Source organism: Brienomyrus brachyistius, chromosome 23, assembly GCF_023856365.1.
Source record: "Brienomyrus brachyistius isolate T26 chromosome 23, BBRACH_0.4, whole genome shotgun sequence".
Classification (NCBI taxonomy): domain Eukaryota; kingdom Metazoa; phylum Chordata; class Actinopteri; order Osteoglossiformes; family Mormyridae; genus Brienomyrus; species Brienomyrus brachyistius.
In genome coordinates this window covers 8,222,295-8,241,640 of record NC_064555.1, presented here as the reverse complement: position 1 = coordinate 8,241,640, position 19,346 = coordinate 8,222,295, and the positions used below count along the sequence as shown (strand labels likewise).

Sequence of the window (19,346 nt, the reverse complement as noted above, 5' to 3'; positions counted from 1 at the left end):
AAGAGAGAACGAGAGGAAGAATGAGTAAAGGAAGAGACAAAGGAGGAGGAGAGAGGTGTGCATATGGAGGAGAGCGCGTGTGTGTGTGTGAGGTAGGCATGCACAACAGATCAGCTGTAAAAAGCCCGCCCTCCCACTCCCCCTCTCTCTCTCTCCCTCTCTCTCTCTCCCTCTCTCTCTGCCCCCTCCTTTTTCATTCTTTATTTTCATTACGTGAGAAACGCTGACAGTGACCCGCCGAACTCAGGCCCAGGTGGTGTGGAAGACAGAGGAGCCATCGCCGCCATCACTCACTCCCGCTGCATACCAGGCTGAACTATTTCTGACCTGTCTGAGCTATTTTCTCGCAGCAACACAAGATTGAATATGCCCCCCCCCCCACCCCCCCTAATGATGCGGCGGATCTTTTAGTGGAAGGGAAGGGGAAGCGAGTGCGCGTGGAACGCTATAAGCTCGACCCCACCGAGTCTCTCGTGGGCCACTTTCCCAACCGGTTCTCCCCGTAACCCAGCCTGCTCCGGTCCAGGGGCTCCCTCATTCAGCAGATGTACGTCTGTATTTACAGACTCCTCCAGCTTCCCATACCCTCCCCTCACTTCAGACGCAGCCTATGCACCCCACTAACGTACGTGTATCCTTTTGACCTGGAAGATGCAACTCCTGGACCAGCAAAGCATCTCCAGCGTTACGGGAAGAAGGAAACAAAAATTTACACACATATATTCTCATGAAAACACTTATCGTCTCACCTTAAAGTACCTATAATGTTCAAAAAATGTCATTTCAACAACAAGCTTAGAATTAAATGAACAAACTGGAATTAAACGCCAATTGGAGTCCGTGATTTAGAGCATGACGTTCCAAAGGCCTCAGCGTAATAGAACTTTTATTCAGTCATCTTACATCATTCGCTCCTCAGTTCATTCATTTTGAATGTGCAGGTTAAACGTAAGCGATGTGGGCAGACGGTTCAGGCACGGTCCAGGACCGAGAAGAGACCCAAAACAGAACCATCCGGACATTCGCAGCAGCACACAGACAGTTAAAAATACAAAAAGGGGGGGGGGGGGGGAGTGAGAGGAGGAGAGCGTTGGTGTTGGGATGACAGAAACATTACAGGCCTTTTTTTTGGCAACAGGCGAAGCAGGGGGGGGGTGGGTTGGGGGCGTGTGGAATGAACTCTCTCAGGCTTTGTCATGTGCGTTTCCCAAGGCCTGGCCCCTTTGATAAATGACACATGTCATTCTGTCAGCCCGTGACACTGCAGCTGGGAGGCCTGCTGATCTATGGCTGCCCTGGAAAAGGAAATCAACTTCTTTTTTTTTTTGGCAATGGGCCGAGTCTGTGCCCTTTATATAAGGATTTAGCATTTTTTGGTCTCTCTCGTCCCCAATCCCTCCCGACCAAAAACGAAACAAAAAAAAAAAAAAAGCTACCAAAACGGGCTGTGCTGTTATATGAAAAATAGCTTCTGCGTGTAACACATGGCAAAAAAAAAAGGCCCGATACACAAAAGGGCTGGTTTTTTAAAGCAACGATTTATGACCTACAGAAAAAAGGCTGTGCGAGACAAAGGGCAGGCCGAGTTAAAGCGGTCAGGGCTGTGTGAACCGAAGCGGTCTGTGAGCTGCGCGCATGCGCACACACACACACACACACACACACACACACACACACACGCACAATGATCCAGGGCCACACGCAGGTGATGTAAACCTTTAGGAAAAGGCGGGATGCCTTTGGTAGCCCCCCCGACATACACCCGAAACACACCCCTCGTCTTCAGACTCACTACTCTTTCATGAAATGATGCCTATTTGCAAAAAAAAGTAACTGAATAAAAGCAAATCAATACTCTTACCTTCAAACCAGGAGCTAAAGCAGCAGCTCGGCGAGTTTTGCCGTCTTTCTCTTTAATACTCAAAACTCTCGGACACGGTTCTGGCCTGTGCTGGTACTGGGCTGGACTGAGAGAACCAGGCCAGATTCGACCCACTATGTTGCCCAGTAACCCAGAGGAATAAGAGGCACATTTATAAAGTTAGATATGTGAGTAGACTTGTTTTCCTCTTACCCAGAATTTGCTTTCAAATCACCCCCCCCTCCCCCCCCCCCCCCCCCCCCCCCCCTCCCCAAAAACAATAATTTCTCAGCAGCTTAAGTTTTATACAGTAACGGCCAATAAAACGAAGCAACATAAAATTAGCTCTAATAAGCATTAAAAATGGTAAATGTGTAAAAAATCATTTCCCAGAATATGCAATCCCTTCCTTCCTGGTCGACCGTTCTCTCTCTCTCTTCTCATACACACACACACACACACACACAGACACACACACACACACACACGCAATGCCGACTTGCATACAATAGAGTAACACACTCGGTCGCGGTAGACAACACGATGGTCCACTGAAGCGTATTAACATTAAGAGTTAACAATATGTTGTCATGGCAACTGTGGCTGAAGAGGGAGTACGGCAAGAGAGAGGAATGGGGGGGGGGGTTAAAAAAATAACAATGAAGATTATTTAACAGACTGTAGGAGTTTTAAGTTTTCTGTGATGACACCAGGAAGAGTCGGGCCTGCGCTGAATTTATAAAACATCTTTTCTCCCTGTGAGAGATAAGATACTGGAGAGGACTTTAGAAGACCACACACTGAGTCCCAACACTTATGCGTAAAAAGAGCTCATATACATATATGTATATAGATTTCTTTTTAATATGTTTTATATCTTTCTTGGATAAAGCGAAATCACTGGCACGGCGACATCACGCTCGCATGCACGCGCGCTCACACACTCCGCGCAGCCAGAGAGCTCGCGGGATGCGGCAGGGAGGCCCGAGGCCTCGGGGACCCACCAGAGGAATCGCCACCCGGGGGTCGTGAACTGCGGACGACCCCTGCTTGATTTGCACTCGGCTCAGGATTCCTCGCAAAGTGGGGGGGGGAGGGGAGGGGTATCATTAGGCGTGAGTGATGAGTGTCGGCCGGAGAGGACCACCTCTGGGGCTCTCCTCTCTGCCTGGGCAATAAGCGGCCCTTTATTAGCGCTGCAGCTCCATAAAAGGGCGTGCTCGTCACGGCAACGCCGCCTGCTAGTACTCCGGCCCCATCGCCCCGGTAACGTGCCGCCCAGCGCTACTATCCGACGCATTCAAACCCGGGTGGGCGGAGACTTCTCCGCAATGCTCCGCTGTGCTAAAAATACGACATTTCAAAAGAGATTTTAAAATTATATATTCATTACACATCTGCAGCGGAATGTATAGACACGGAGGATGGCGAGCAAACCCGCGGATGAAGAAAGTCCAACATAGCTGGAGTGTGCAAATACGCCTTTCTGCTGTTAGCTGGGCACAGTGGGGGGCTTTGTCACCAGCTGCGAGACGTGGGAAATATTTCTAAAAAGTGCTATCTTTGATATTGCACCTCCGAGCTACAGACAAATGTTGAGTGTTAGTCAAGGCCACACCTCTGAGTGCCCCCCCCCCTCCGAATCAGACCCCTCAAAAAAAATAATAAAGTTTCCCTTCAAGGAGTTCACCTAGAGGAATTTTGTCATCTTCATTCACAGTCGAAATCAGCCTACAGAAGTGTATACAAACAAGCCATTTCTAGCACGTTCTCCCATCCTGCCCCGCAGCCACAACAATGCCTAACATCTTCACTTGTGACACTTTAGCCCACAGGTACACAAACGCAGCTACGGCTATAAACGGCAGCATTGGAAGAACAAGTAAGACAGACGGCTCAAAAAAATTTGTCGACAAAAAATCTGATGCACAGGATTGTCATGGAACTCCGGGATGTACCTGGTATCCACCGTATCCACAGTTTCATGGTTGTTTACGTTAATTCGAGTCCCTCATGCACGCGAGATAAACCGGGGATGACTTGCATGGTCATGGAGAAAGGGTCATGTTGGGGGAAGGCAGTGGTCAGCCGGGGGTCAAGCCCCCCTTGCAGAAAAGGCCACGAAAGCCCACAGCTTTCAAGGTGTGCATCTCAGTGAGATATTGTGGGGGGGGCCTTCCAAAATACAGATGAAACCCGACACCGAGCATGTAAGCGTGGGGGTGTCAGCGTAAACAGGAAGAGACATTTCACAGCTATATTTTCATTTGTTTCGCGATGTCAGCACCTGCATACATTAATTAGCTACAGGGGGTAGGTTAACCTTATTGCACTTTGTCGGTGTAAAATGTATAATTTCCCTCCTTCTGATTTCTAACCACAGTCTACGGTAAACCGTCGCTCTCGCCTCGTCATTCTTCACAAGGAAATGTTGCTCTAATATTTAATAGCCATAACGGACGACAGTAAAACAGATTGCAGATGAAACTCTATATAATAATAATAATAATAGTTATTTATTATTATTATTATTATTATCATTATTATTGAATTTAAAACAACTGGATATGATCCCACTATCAGCAAGCATAAGACCTTAATATGCTGCTATAATTCAAGCACTTTTACCGAAAAAAATAAAGGAAAAAAACACCTTGAAGTAAAGGGGCGCAGAAAAATGGCATTTGGCTGTGGAGAGAAAAAGTTGTCAATTTCTCTACTCATTTTCCAAGAACTATGTGGCCGTAAGTTATGAAAAATGAGCTGGGTACCGAGAGCGTGAGTGAGCAAATGGGAGAGAGATGCAGGTTGTTACCGATGCACGGGGCAGCCTGCCTGGTTGTCCATCTCAAGGACAAACAGCCGGCAGCTGCAGTAGACAATCTGAGATATCCTATCTGGCCGAAAATTACACTCATTGCTTTACTAAACATTGCCAGTGGAAATGAACACCATTCAGAGGGGTGGGACAGCCACACTGTGCAACATACCCCTAGCTGGTTTTGCTGCTTATGTTTTGTTTGGGGGGGAGGGGGGCTTTTACAACCTAGGAAATAAAAACCTTTAACATGCAGTGAAGCCCAAAGAGACTGAGACGGATCCACACACAGCAGGCTAACTGGACTGTGGGCTGAAGCAGAAGCCGGAGATGTGCTTTCTATCTGCCTGCAGGAGTGACACGCTTCACGGCCGTACAGCGTGACAATGGCGCATTTTTAACGTGGACCTTCACAACCAGGTAGCAGGGTATCCCATAATGATCTGGCACACCTCCTGCGATTGCTGGGGAATCTGGATCTTACAAAAAGTCTCCTAACACTGCTTGCTCCCTCTCTGTTTAGGAAACCTGTAGTCCGGCCCTACAGAGAAAGAGAATGTCACTTAGACACTTAATAGTTCACAGTCAGGTCTTCTTATATTTTATATATAATATAAAGTATATATTATATTGTGTGTGTGTTTTTGATTTGTAATAAGGGTAGCGCCAAATGAACGGTAAACACATGGTACAAAAACATGCACATTTTTTTCTAGGCGTAGTAGGGATATTAGCAGGATTACTCCTAACCCTGTGCCGCTTGTGCTTCCCGGGGACAGGAGGCCCTCTGTGCTGACGGACAGGATATTTCCGGAACAGCTCGCCGCTACACATGGCTAATACTGTTCCCTTTGAAAAGCTTATGACACCATGCATCCAGGGCTCTGGACTGGCCCGGGCTGGGCTGGGCCTCGATTTCCCGCAGTCTCTCTTCCTCCGAGTGCCACACAGGCAGAAGAGGTGTGTCCCCCCCCCCCCGCCCAGGATAAGCAAGGCCTGTCTTGTTAACGGCGAGCAGTGATGGAGAGGTGCAGATTAGCGGCAGAGTCTGGCTGTAGATTGTTCTAGACCTCCGGCCTCCTCAGGAACATATATTCACCCTGGCTACCCGGGCTGGGGGGGGGCACATCTAATCAGGGGCTAATAACAGCACAGTAGGAGTCACTCCCCTTCATAAATCAATGTGCAAAATAATTGCTAATACACTGGCTATCGATTAGCGCAACGGCGCTCATTTTGAGGCTATAGCTAAGCGCTAACAAAGTGACAAGGGTACGGTGTTATTTCTTTCACACACAGACAGCTAATTCTTAATTGACACCTGTCAGGATAATGGGCACAGTCACAGCTGCTGCTGCAGAATTTGCCCCCCCCTCCTGTTCCTCTGTCAGCTTTAATTCCCTTTGCACAAACAGGTTTTAGCGATGCCTCACTCAGCTGCTCATCTCCCAAAATGATCTTTTTCAAAAAAATAATATCAGGAAGTTTACCCTTTTAAAAAATCCTGCATTTGGAGCTTTTGTCATTCAGCATGTGTTTAATGAATATGGCAGATCTTATTAGCATTTTATTCATTTCTACGATTATACGACGCTAATGTTGGCGGGAGGTAGAGTGACGTAATGGTCAACGACCTACGACTGTCACGTAAATTCAAATTACGGCTTTAGGGCTCTCGTGCTCTGGCGAGCAGTTTACGCTACATATCCAGCTACGTGAATAAACGAATCAACAAATAAGATGCGTAGCTAAACTGTCGTAATTTAAAGACGTCAACAGAACACTAGTAAATAGCTACGTAACTTACGACAAATTAACCTGAGTTCGGTTCAGAGGCATAGTTAGATATAAAGGGATAGGGCTGTTGCATCTTTACTGGGAAGGGAGGCTGATAGTAAACCATTCATGACTTAAGCCAAAAAATACACTTTCATTCAGCGGGCTAAAAAACATTTTAGGGGGTTATAGCCAGCCTAAAACAGGCCTAACGAAGCCCCTGGTTTGGATCCTCGGCTATAGCTTTCATCTTGATATTCGGTGAAGGACTCTACACAGACCAGGAGATCACTCAGGAAGGGTGCACCTCCGATTTATGCTGACATCTGTACATCTCCTGCAACCTCCCATCTCCAGCTCAAGGGGCACGACAGTGATTTTCCCTCGCCTCTAAAACAGAACGCTCAAAAATTTTTAAAAAAAAATTTGAAAATAGTTCAAATTTAAAATAAACTAGCAAAAACATTGCCCTCACTCACTTCTAGGTAACAAATTATAATGGAATTTCAGTCAGTTCAGGCTATTATTCTCCGTTTTGTCTCGGTAAAGTTAGCACAAAGTCATTCGGTGTGGGTACATGTGGGAGCCTGCTGAAGGCCATGCCAGTGACAGTTGTGATTGGCCTTCTGGTTAAACGCGGTCAGATAAATAGCTTCAGCACTCTAATACCCCAGCGTGTGCAGCCACACTCTTGGTAAACTTAAGATCCATATTTCTGTGTAAAGCAAGCCGATCGATCTTTATACATTCCCTTTCCGCTGCCTCAGACACAAGGAGGTTACGCGACTGGAGTAGCAGCGAGGTTTGTGTCTGCTCTTTGATTTCCTATACTGGACTGGCACAACTCCCAAATGCAAATGAAACTATTACTTTTAAGAGGTAGCAGCAAACGGCTATTGACTAAACAGGTCAATGTCACCTATTAAGAAGAAAATTTAAACTCCAATTTAGACAGAGTCTACACTCGGGGGAATCGGACGTACCACAAGAAAGCTTCTGTGAGTCTCCAGTAATTCTATCATTCCATTTCTTTCTTTTTTTTTGCAATATAAAAGGAATGTGAGATATTACCTGGTAAAAAATGTGGATAATGAAAAAAACCACGATTTCAAAAATAATTAAACGGAAGAGGAGGTAATGCCGTGGGCCTGCACTGTGATGGGGGACGCGGGAAGAGGGGTCTCTAATTGTTCCACAACAATAAACAAGACCGGTTCCCGGGACCCCTCAGTGGGCCAATCAGAGAGAAAACAGCAATCTGCTAACAGCCCAAGGCCTGACACAAACCGAGAGATTATTTGATCATTTTATTTTGCATGGCATACACACCCCCCCCCCTCCAAAATATAGCACGATGCCTCAGTTGTGCCTGTGCGGGTGAAGTCACTAAGAGTACGGTCTCCGATAGCACATCCCCAGTTAAAAGGGATGGAAATCTCGGCCACAACAGAGTTCATTATGCTAATAACATGTGATGGCTTCATCGTATTCCCTTTGGGAGGGACGAGAAAGTCAGCTGCTTTGTAGCAAAAAAATAAAAAAATAATAAAATCTTCTTGTGATCTGTAATTTTTATTAATCCTTTACTGAAAAACTTTTTATTGGGATTTCCGTTTTATTCATTTTGGTGTACAGAGTCAGACGAGAGCGGACATCTGAAAATGACAAATCTAGAAGTTATGTAGAAGTTACTGCACGCCTGCATTTCTACATACTAGAGACACATGGGAAGAACAAATCCTGGGTTTTAAAATGTGCCGAGATGGGAGGTGGAGAGATGCACCGCTGGTCACGTAAAAGCCGGGATTACCGAGGTCATTAGGCAGCGTCGTCCTCACGACACGATTAGTCAGGTAGCAAAGTCCATTTGTCACCTGAACTGGCAAATTGAGTTAATGCTGCACTACAGGCTATAGGAACTGCGTAATATCAACCTGATTACATCAAAGCAACTGCAGGCTTGACACCTTACTGAATTTGTCAGCGTTAATCGTTGAGCTTGCCATGGATCCATCAGCATTACAGTTAATTGGACCTTCTAATGAATTCTACGTATGGACCATACCTTTTCCCCTAGGTAATTAAGTAACCCAGTAAACATCACATTTACGCAGTCTGAAAAGCAGATTCGGGATTAACAGCATGTAAACAAACTTTCCTGGCTTCTCCCGACCTCGTCTGCAGGGTACCAGTACCGAACGAAGCAGTCGGTTAATCGGGGTGAAAGCACACTGATATAAAACACAGGTTATTAGGGAGTACGTTTGTCGTGAACGGGAGGAAAAACAAGCCATTTGGGTTGCTAGGGCCCACGTAAGGTGTACATTCTGATTATCGGGGGGGGGGGGGGTATTAAAACAAATGAGTGCAGCACGAACATCGAGAGAGAACAGCACGCTAGGCCCAGACGATCACAGGCGGGAGGGAAACGGAAGCGAGACAAAACAAAACCCAAACAGAATACGGCAGACTGGCGACGCCAAGGAGGCCTCGTCTCGGTGGACGACATCATCACCCCGCGTCTTCTGGGACCCGCTTAATTCACAGCAGAGGTCACGCTGGCCAGGTCCAAGATCCGGTCCGTTCCTTCGGCAGACGAGGCCCGTTTGCGCGCCTGCCAGCGCCACCTGTCTGGTGTCGATTCACACGCCAAGGCACGACCTTTCGGGGATGCGTTCCGGGTCCCAGGAAACACACACGCACGGCATCCGAGTAACCATGGCGACCTTTCAGGTAACGCATCTTGCGGGATTGTTGATTAAGTGCATCGAATGTGCGCTAGAGGAAGTAACGGATAAAAGAGGGCTGGCAACTTCTGATTGACCGTTAAAGTCAATGATGTATATGCCTGTCATAAGCGAGACATATATGTTGGTTTAAAGGGGGGGGGGGGGGGGGGCTGGGAGGTTCCTTGCTCTGATGGGTCGATTTCAAGTAGGAACTGCCAGATCAGATGTGCCATCACGCCTCTCAATTTCTAAACCCTTCAAATAAAAACAAACACAAAATAAATAGAAAAGACGCCACCCCCACTGGAGTGTTTGACGTTCAGATGTGCCGAATCCGCCACCCAGACCTCTAGCTATTTTCTCCAATCCTTTCCTGAGAATATCCGTGCACCTGTCTGTCAAATAAAAATGAATACATAAGTACAGCGAGTGTCCCTTTGCACTTTTTTTAAAAGACTCGTTCCCTTCATCTGCACCGAATATCTCGCGCGACAAACCCTCCGTATTCTAAGACGTGTCTCTTCGGCCTCACGTTGAGTCTGCTTATGCTACACGTTAGAAAATCTGCTTAAAATTCTATATCGGTCTTTTGTTCAACTCCACTTGTTAACGCCTAAACTTCAAAGGAGGCCCCTTCATTAGCTCGGACCTACAAATCCCTGTCAGTCATTTACATTTGTTAAAAAAAAGAGGGCGGGGGGCGAGGACTTCATTTTTAAGTCCAGGTCACTGAAAGCTAACTCGAATTCAAAGTTAAATCTAAATATTAATTACAATCCCATGTATAAAATAATAACAAAAATGAAAAACAAAAACTAAACAAAATCTTTAAAACAAAATACAACCGGACAACAACTTTCCGAAAGGCTTGTAATAGAACGGAGTCGGCGGAATAAAAATATGTGAGCAGAGAGATGTGCGTGTAGCCAGGACGACAATGAGTGGACGTGGGCAGCCTGAGACACTGACAGAAAGGTTACTGTACTTGTATTTAGGATTTACTTTGGTGAAACCTCCTTCCCTCGGTTTTCGCCGATGAGTGACGAGGAAACGCAATCACAATTAAAAATAAATAACGATAATAATAAAATAAAAACTGTGATGTATTTTTTCCATTCTATAATGGTACGAAAAGTCCAAAATTACGACATTTGTGCATATTTTCAAAGCGTGTGATTTACGTATGTATGCGCAATAAATTAATCAGAAATATTTGTCATGCAAAATAATCACCTGCAAGCCAAAACATGGCCTCTTGTAAAACTTAAAATTATATTTTATGTTCTTCATTTATACCCAAAAGTATACACACTAAATGAATTTTAAGTTATATACACATCACACATAAACTGTTGATCTTTTTCAGTTTCACTTGCCATATCGTTTAAAGGTTTTATCTTCGATTTTTAACGCGGCACACTGGGTGTAAGGTTAATCCGCTTATGTCAGTGTTTCATCGAAGTGTAACATTTATCTGCTCAGGTAGTTTGGGAAAACACACAGTTGTATAGCATAGTACACATTAACCTACATAACAAACACTGCACCTATTCAATATCAAAGCGTACTGTAAATAGGGCTTAAATAAACCTATTAAATACAGTGTAATGTTATGGAACTGAGAAAGGGAACTATATATTATTTCGTCACATTTTAATTATTCGCGGTCTATTGTATAATCAGGATCTCCTTTGCTTTTAAACAGACAAATAAATTAAATTATGGGTCAGTTATAAGGCATTTGCGGGTTACAGGATGTATGAACAAAGTAGATTTTGTAGGAGACAATGAGTCGCTCTTACCTGCAGACCGCCTGGGCGCTTGCTGCTTTCTCCTCGGCATACTGCTGTCCAAGACTTTCCACAGGACTTTTCATACAGGAATCAAAATAATTGGCGATCGAGGAAGGAAACCAGTGCAACAACACGGATATATAAATCGCTGCAAGTTTCTTCTCTTGGTGCTTGTTTGAGTAAATATTTAGAATCGATGTCTATTGGAATCGTTTCAAAAGGATGACTTAAGTCCCCAAGTCGATGCAAGTTTTTTTTAAAAATGTTTTTTTTTTCTTTTTTCCTTTTATAAATATTGATATAAAGGTAACAAATAAAAAAAAAACACCTTCTGGTGGTATCACTAGATAGCTACGACGTGATGACTTCGCCAACTCAGAGCATGTTGACCGAGGAGAGACGCATCTCAGCGTATCAGTTTAATGGCAGAAAAATAGACAGTCATCGGAGCTGAGTTTCACTCCCCTGGTTTCCATCGGAAAAGCTCAGCCTTGGGGTAATACTTTGAGGTCGCGTCTTCTTTCCGGGAAAGAAAGAGATCGCTGTTTTTAAAATAATAATAGTAACAATAGCAATTAAAAAACATCAACAACTCCCACATGAGAAACAATGTTTTACATTGTATTTCCGCCTTAGCGCTCTTCCCAAGTTAAAGCTCTGCGATCTGGGAAACGCAGGAAAAGCAGGGACTGGCATGAGAGGGTGAACGGCAGTCAGTCAGTCAGTCACTCCGAGATCAGACAGCCTCTCCGCCGGTGAACACCTTCGGTCCTGCGGATCACACACTCGCCTTGGCTTTACATTGTATCGACACTGATAAAAAATAACGCCGAGCGCCCCCCGACCCCTGCTCCAGGTACATGCGGCCACTTGATGTAGTGCGGAGCCCGCAGTTAAAGGGGGTCCAGATGAAAGGCGCACGTCCACTCGCACGCAGGGACGGACTTGGACTAATTGGTCTTATTTGAAACTCCGGGGAGCGGATCGGACCGGATCGGGCTTCGGGTCTTCCTCCGTGAAAAATGCAGCGCACATTCAGGGTTGCAGGAGCGCCTCAGACAGCCTCAACTGATAGACAGACGCATCGAGTCGGTCCCCCTGCTTCACGTTTTTACTCCACCCCTCGCTACGAGCGTCACCCTGACAGTCAAACCTACCTGTCAATCTTTTTAATTGTCTTGTTTTTTCTTGTAACTGAGCGATCCGACAAAGGGAGAGCGACACTCACCGCACATGTGGGACGTGCTCGCTTTCCCGGCCATGCAAATACTTTGCATTTTTTACGAACCTGTTTCATTATTTTACGTGCCATTGTGTTTTATAGCCACTGTTGCTGGCATTGCCGTTGTAATTAAGGGTGTACACGTAATAAACTTACAAGTAGTACTTGCAGTAATGAGTAGTCGTGGTGATACTCTATAGCCACAATCTACAAAATAAACAAAACTACAATACAATAACGCTGACTTCACCTTTATAGTAAAATGGGCTGAGGCAGACGATACTTTTTGGTGGCATTTTGCTGTTTACCCTAAGATACAATGCTGTCAATTCCGAATGTTGAATATGAAGGAGAAGCTTTTATTTTGTAAGCTGTGGCGCTGTATTTTTTAACAGTTCATATTTTCAGCAATATTTTGACCTTAAACACCGAAGCCGCGCAGGTGAAGCACGGTGCCGGGTACCCTTCACACTGCGGGCCAGGATCAGCACGCTTCCTCGCATGCCGTGCTTCCCATTGTCCCATGAAAGACCCCCTCGCTTGCACTTGTGCAAGGGATCGCTTTCCAAGAGTGCGCATCGCTACAGCCTTTATCTGGCGACGATGCAGGAGCTAACAATGGGGGCTGCAAGTATTTTGCAGGATGTGTGAACTCGCCGCGCTGAAAAAGTGGGCACCACTATTTGCATCCTTAAAACGTGTCTTTCCAAGACTGCTGGAAAAAAATGGGCTGCTGGAAACTGTAGATTGATTCGTTACACCTTACGAGGAAGTGACTATTTCGCACGGGAAGGGGAGGGACTCCGCGTGCAAGTCTGCGAGCGCATAAAGGTTTTGTATGCGTGTGCATTACTTATTGAACAATTGGACACATCTACAAATTTAGCAACATATTGCCATAAGTGATGCAGTTATTCGGTAAATATTCTGAAATGCACTAAGTTAATAACATAGGTGTATTTTAAGCTATTGCATTAAATCAGCAAAATTAACAGCGAGCGCTACATGCAAGCAATGCACAGTGCCCATTAACTTTGTTTTTTTGTCTCTCGCTCTCTCTCTTTCTCTCTGTTGGTGCAATGCCCTTCTGTGTTTCTAGTTAGTCCTCGGTGGGAAATGCGGAATAAGAAAGAAAAGAACACTTTGGACGCCAGTGAGATTCGGTCCATCGTAGACGTATGGCACTCCACCCCACCTCTGGATATTGCAAAGGCTCGTCAGCACCTAAGTCCACACCAGATTTAGTGAAAATTTCAGTGAGGCAGTCCTCGTGAACGGTTCATGCCCTGATACCTGGCGATTCGCGGACCACTTAATAATTTGGTGAGTTTTTATACGTTTTGATTTGTGCACTCTGTAAGTTGAACTAATTTTATATTTTTCTTTTTGTAAAATAATAATAATAACGCAAAATACTAAATGCACTATCGCGTACGTATTTACACTTAAAATACTACTATTCTGGTGTAATGGATATGGGGAAAGCTTACCCATACTACAATTTATGTCCAGAAATAAATCCTTACCTCTTTCATCGCAGTACTTTCTTGAGTCATTGCCAGTTGCAATCAAACCTATCATTTATGCAGAGTGGGTGTTAGAGGGAGATAATAATGTGGACATATTTCCAAGTTCCGCCTCAACATCTGTCCGTCTATCCATCCCAGCATATATTTCGAGCTGTCTGTCTCCACTGATCTTTTCTTACGTCACCGACCTGCCATCAGAAACTCGGCAGGAAGCAAATCTGGCACGGACGCACGAAGCTGTTCAGAAACGTCTTTTTTTTGCACTGCAGCAAAATTCAATATACCTAGGTCCATTAACCTTCTTAGATCAAGGCATTGTGGGGTAACATCGCAGAATTTTGCTCTCTTTTGAGAGCTGATTCCGTACCCTCTTTTTTTTACACTAAAACCTAAATGGCGCCAGTTTGTTGTCAACAATCAAATAAATGTTTTTTATTTTTATTTTATGATGCTTTGTCCATTATTCAGCGACGGATGTTATGCGTTAATTTTAGACTGTGGTAAACAATATAGAATTTGTAGACTATTTAGACCAACTTTTTATTTAATATTAATATAAGAGCACGTTAAAGTTTAGGCACGTCGCTGTTATTCTCAGCTTTCAGAGGAAGGGACATTGATAGAGAAACTCACTGGAAGTTGGAATTTATTGCGTTTTTCTACTCAAATTGTGTGTCTGGACGTAATGTCTTAAGCATTATTATTAGCATCTTTATATATCATTCATTATTACATATAAATGATTTTATTTTGTATTTTCAATATATTTACAGACATGACATATACTCTTCAGAAGCGCACGAAAATATGCTGGCCTATTCGTAATACATTTTAATAAGATAAACTGTCTAAGGAATTCAGAGGATTAAAATTACCATAAAATTGTAAAGATGGAATATAAATCCGGTTTATTTTAGAATTAGCAGGATTTAGTCGTTGTAGCAATTAAAATGGGTGTAATCAAATGTTCACGGTCGTGTAAAATACGCATCGCTGTTACACAGACTTATAACCTTTGTTTCACCTTTTGGGAGTTTGAACTAAGAAGTGGATAAAGCGGGGTGATCGTGGTCAGGGGGTCTCTTCATTATAACACCTATACCTTTTAATTCAGTTTGAATATGCGTTACTAAGCAGGCAAACTGAGGCAAACCCTGTTCTTCAACCTGCATATAAACTCCTTTGTCCACCTTTAGATGGCTAACAGAGCGTCTGTGGTGTTTCTGAATTTGCCTTGTCAACCGTGTCTTCTGCCTGACTCACTTAAAAATAATCTTCTTAAAAGATATTACGTTTTTTTTATTGTTATTTCTATGTTTTTATGCTTTTACCTAGAAGTCTATAGGAGCTTTTTCTTTGAGTGTCCAACTTCTCTTAATTTGCAAGGGCCTGCGTAATTCAGTCTTTTAGCCATTTACATTTAAGGGACATTGTTTTGGGAACCCACGGCAATTAAGTAAATTAGTATCAACACGAGTGTCCCAGCTAACACACTTACGAACACAGTGCGTTTGAATAACATGTAGGCCTGAGAGTAGTTTGTATTTAAAGGGCCCATGCACGAATAAATTATTGAGAATATGACACGGTACTTGCTGGTGCGCCACTATAATATCCTAATTCAGATCCTGTTTGTAAACTCTTTTTGTCTCTTAACACTGTTCAATGACTCTCGGTTAATGCTGTACATATTTATCTGAGCGTTTTGTAAACGCGAAGGTAATTAAACGTCGGCTAGTGAAAAACCCAAGAAAAAGTAAGCGAGCAACTTTCCAGATTCCTTACTAAGGCGAACATTTACCGTGAACATGTGCATTTAAGATGCCGTGATAAGTATTGAAACAGCATATTCACAAATAACTGCTTTCTGTGGAAAAAAACAAAATCCAAGTGTTTGAGGAGGGGGGGTGTTACACATTTTTGAATCTGAGTAATATTATGATTAGGCCTAATAAAAGTTTTTTTAAATTAGAATCATTGTTCTTTACCTTACTAATGACAGTCACGTCCACTTTAAATACGTTTTATAAGACGTTAGGCCTATTGCTACTGAACAATAATATTATTTTTCTTATGTACAACTGGAACCACATTTTCCGCGGTGACGGGATTTATTTTTCATCGTCATCTCAGGCCGAATCACGCTTATAATTAAGAAAAAGAAGCCTTTAAAATAGAACACCGGGTACAACGTGTTTTATTATTTTTTTTTTTAAGTTACTACGCTATTTTGTAAATACAGACGATATCATAGTAAGTTATACCGGTGATTAATGGACTTTAAATTAGACCTTTGGTAGCCTCCTAGTTTAGCAGCTTTCTACTGGTATCTCAGCGCAATAGACAAGACATACTCTGAATACAGGAGCAGATATTAGGATAAGGTCTTGGTTTCCGCATATACATATATGTCCATTGTGATCTCTTTTAGGACGGATGCTTGTATTTGCATCTGGACACGCGCATCCCCCATGCAAGCGCCTCTCATCCCTGGCTTACCGACCGAAGACTTTTGCAGGAAGCAGAAGAAAGCTACAAAGGAGTCTCTGGAGACATTTACAGCCTGCCCCGCCTGGAAAAGTCTCCACCATTGTACCTAAGTAGAGGAAATCTCTACTGACCCTTAAATGTTTTTTTTTTTAATCCCTTACAGACAAATTGCTTACAAATTTGTGGCTAAGATAAAAATTAGCCGGCGCACGTATTTTATTTATTTGGAGTAAATTTAGTTGCAAACCGCAGTGTGATATATGTCGCGTTGTTTCTGTCGCGCGTTATTTTTTTTAATGGAAGAAAGAAGCGTATTATAGTTTAGTTTAAGAGCTAATATATCAACAGTAATATTACAACTGTTAATGAATACCGATTTTTTTTTTAAATCACTGACAATTAAAAGCATTAAAAACATAAGTGGTTTTTGAAGATGCGTAGATGCAACAGAACTGTCCTGTACATTGTTCACTGCCAACATAAGAAACCAATAACAACAATAACAAGCAGACAGACTTGATGTAGTGAGAAGACATGTTGGCATTAGAGGCTAATGCACGTGCTTTGTGTTAAGGTGTGAAGCTCACCCCTCCCCTCCCCCCCACTGCCGGTTAGAGGCGTACATCTCAGCCGCTGACTTGGACTCTCTATCAGAGCTTGGCACCATTGACTGATGCCCCTGTTTCACCCCAGCGGAAAACTGGCTCTGCTCGGAGGCGGACTTTAGCTTCATTTTTATTCTTTGTTTCCCGGTAATTTCAGCCATGGTAAAATTACAGTTAGCATCGACGAGTGTGGGATGTGCGGAGGACAAAAGAATCTACATTTATTATACACAATTAATATTATATATTCATTCTATCTCAATCAACTGAGAAATATCGTATGGGGATTACTTCTATACACTGTATCAATACTATATTCCTTAATTCCTTACTCTCTTGAAATGCGTTATATATAAGTACGGCGGAGCTGAAAATGAGCAAGCAGAATTAACAGATATTATTCTCCCCACAGTCACATTTTAAAGGCTGATCTGGCAATTTATCAATGATTTTTTTTCCACCCCGCCACTGGCTTAATTGGAATATTTTAATTTCTGCAGAAAGCCGCTTGGCATCCCTTACTGCTTTGTAAGCCGTCTGTATGTCACACAAAGATGGCACGGCACGGATGTTGAAGGACGCAATAAATAAATTACAGAAATGTATTTCTAGGCATGGACACATTTCTATCTAGGAGAGCAGCTCAGCAAAGACAAATACTGCACTGGGATGAAAAACTGCACTCGGTGCTTTGTGTCTCAGTCTACAATGAGTCCTTATGACACACAATACATTCTGTTTTGATGCGCCCCCCGTGGGCCAGAATTACACGAGGAATTTTCCAAAGGGAGGGAGAATTGCTGGCAAAATAAACTGGAGTGTCTTGAGTCCCGTTGCGGTAGATGTGGGGAGAGGAGCCTCAGCTGAATGCTCGCACTACACGTCGAGGGACTTCACGTGCTCGACTGTGATGGAGAACAAGAGCGATACATAATAATAAAGAAATACTCTTAAGGACCGTGCTTTCGTTTTTTGCCGGGTATTTTCTAACTGTCACGGTGTTGTTATCCTGTAGAATTTTCATCTGTGCGTTTCATACTTGTGACACTAATGGTCTTTGTGTTTCTGTTTATTTCTGTCCCCTTTGACATGCAGATTTGCGGGCCCCGGTGTGCGAAAGGGGCCCTTGCATCCCTTTGGATGAGGTTGCCTCCAGGGGATCGGGATCGGACCCCAGGGGCTATAGGTGAGGTGGCTGGACTTGTTCTGAGTGCCAGGGACCGCTAACGAGAGGGTGAGAGACGGAGGGACTAACGGGTGCTACTGCTAATTATGGATCTGTGAGAAGCACCAGGAACCGTCATGTACATCGGGACAGTGTCAAAGGACGGTGGGGGGGGGGGGGGGGGGGGGGGGCTTAGAGACAACCTTAAGACTGGCCCGTCGACTGTTTATCACCAAAACGACTGTGGGCCTTTGAGAGGAGTCACCTGGCACTACAGATGCAAGTCTAGCTAAGAAACGGAGACTGACCTCCATCAGTTTTTAATCACAAGGTACTGTGATCCAGCACGTAGGATGATTCAGAGGCCTTTTTTTTATCCAGGGCAGGGCAGACAGGCACCATAAGAGACTGTAAGGACGGCTCAACATGGAGGAGACGATCTTCACAGCAGAATGCAGCCGCTTTAACAAAATGCCACACGGTGTGTTTGGAAAGCTAAACGGGGCACTGCTGTTTAAGCGGGGATGGGGATGATGAGGGGTCACAGGGCCTTGGGGTGTACGGCGGCTGGCAGGCCTTTGGCGACCAACCCCACCCCCCAGTTTCCTGTCGGGTTACAGGAGAACATGCTGTAGACGTGAGAGTGGGGGAAGGCGGCAGGGGGCGATGCGTTTGGCGATGTGGGGGGGGGGGGGGGGGGGTGTCCCCCAGGGGGGAAGTTTGTGCAACTGGATCCAACGAAAATGAAAAGCAACCGACTGCAATGGCAACCCGAAGGAAACATACAGGTGCGACGGCCGGCGGCCCGTCGTTCCCCGTGACTGTTGGGTCACCGCCAAAAGTAGAAGTAGAAATGAGGTCTTAAACGTGGCGAGGAAGGTTTATACATGTTTAACTACGCTCATTCAGGGTTGTCGCACAACACATAAACTTTCATCGTCTTTAATAATATTTTATTTAATTATTAACTACTTCACGTTAAGATTTTAGCAGTGATTGGATGCTTCCCATTTCTCTCGTCGCTAACAAAATATTTATTTATATATTAATTAATGGCATGCTTCTACCGAATTCCTTCGGCCACTTCCTCGGGAATGTGGGAGGCGCTGTTCACAGGTAGCTACAGTAGCAGAAAGTCGGACCTTTGTACTTTTCTGTTTATTTGGACAGCAGGCTAAGGAAGTAGCTAGGAAATCACGGCACAGACCCTGCGGAGACATTAACCCCAGAGCAAGGTCAAACACACCTTACAAACAAACAGGAACAGCGCTGCGTGGGTCTGTAAGAGAAAAACAATTAAAAGAAAAAAAAGATCAAAATCACATTTGTTTCGCTCAGCCTCGTCTTGGTAGCGGTCC

General features: G+C 44.2%; 1 long non-coding RNA gene across 3 annotated transcripts; it reads left to right on the top strand.

The window, feature by feature from the left end:
- Positions 1-12,857: 12,857 nt before the first annotated feature.
- LOC125719401 (uncharacterized) lies at positions 12,858-18,675 on the top strand. Of its 3 annotated transcripts, XR_007385077.1 has the most exons (5): positions 12,974-13,117; positions 13,299-13,522; positions 16,160-16,970; positions 17,919-18,009; positions 18,370-18,675. It is a non-coding gene; the product is annotated as an uncharacterized LOC125719401 (long non-coding RNA). The 3 variants fall into 3 exon arrangements; XR_007385076.1 differs by having other exon boundaries at positions 12,858-13,030; positions 16,160-18,009; XR_007385075.1 differs by having other exon boundaries at positions 16,160-18,009.
- Positions 18,676-19,346: the final 671 nt, after the last annotated feature.